Source organism: Chiloscyllium plagiosum, chromosome 24, assembly GCF_004010195.1.
Source record: "Chiloscyllium plagiosum isolate BGI_BamShark_2017 chromosome 24, ASM401019v2, whole genome shotgun sequence".
NCBI classification, from domain to species: Eukaryota; Metazoa; Chordata; class Chondrichthyes; order Orectolobiformes; family Hemiscylliidae; genus Chiloscyllium; species Chiloscyllium plagiosum.
Window position 1 is genome coordinate 3307946 of NC_057733.1, and position 1133 is coordinate 3309078.

Genomic DNA, 1133 nt, shown 5'->3' on the forward strand with positions numbered 1-1133 from the left:
ACCTGCAATGGTACATGCATGGGTGGTGTCACACCTGGCAAGGTAAGCGTGGAGCATGGTTTGGAGAGGAGGTGGGGAAAGGAAGGGATGTGTGGCACTTTACCCATTAAAGTTGGATTATGTAACCAAACTTAGCACTGACACAAGACAGGGAGAAAATATTTAGTCAACAAATGGGGGAGAGTGAATTTTTTATTCATTCACAGGATGAGGGAGTCACTGGCTAGGCCAGCATTTATTGCCCAAGACTAATTGCTCAGTTAAGAGTCAACCACCTTGCTGTGGGTCTGGAGTCACGTGTAGGCCAGACCAGGTAAGGATGGCAGTTTCCTTCCCTAAAGGGCATTAGTGACCCAGATGGGTTTTTCCAACAATCAACAATGGGTTCACGGTCATCATTAGACTCTTACTTCCGGATGTTTATTGAATCTAAATTCCACCATCTGCCATGGATTTGAACCTGGGTCCCCAGAACATTATCTGGGTCTCTGGATTAACAATCCAGCGTTAATACCACTAGGCCATCACCTCCCTGAATGCATGTGAAGAAGCAAGTGTGTGTGAGTGACAGGGAGTGGGTGAGTGACAGGGAGTGGGTGAGTGACAGGGAGGGGGTGAGTGACAGGGAGGGGGTGAGTGAGAGTGTGCGTGTGTCAGGATGAGCATTCTTTCTGAAACAAAAACATAAAACTGAAGAAACTCAGGTCTGGCAGCATCTGTGGGAAGGAAACCGTTAACAAGTTCCAGTTAGCAGAGTTTTGAGTCCGATGATTCTTCATCAGAACTGGAGAGTTACTAAAACATTGACACACTTGAAACATTAACTTGCTTTCTTCCCACAGATGCTGTCAGACCTGCTGAGTTTCTCCAGCAATTTGTTTTATTTCAGATTCCCAACATCCACAGTTGTTTGTTTTATTTTTGAGAATTCTTTCGAGTTGGCGAATCTACGTTGTTTGGTCTCGTGTATGTCAATGTGTTTATGTTCGACCATGTGCGTGTGTCAGGATCATGTATACAGGTCAGGGTGAGTGTGGATGCTTGTGTCAGGATGCATCAGAGTGTGGGAATGTGCACCTCAGGTTATGGGCATGCATGTGTTGATGCATGCACATATGTTAGGGTGTACGCGC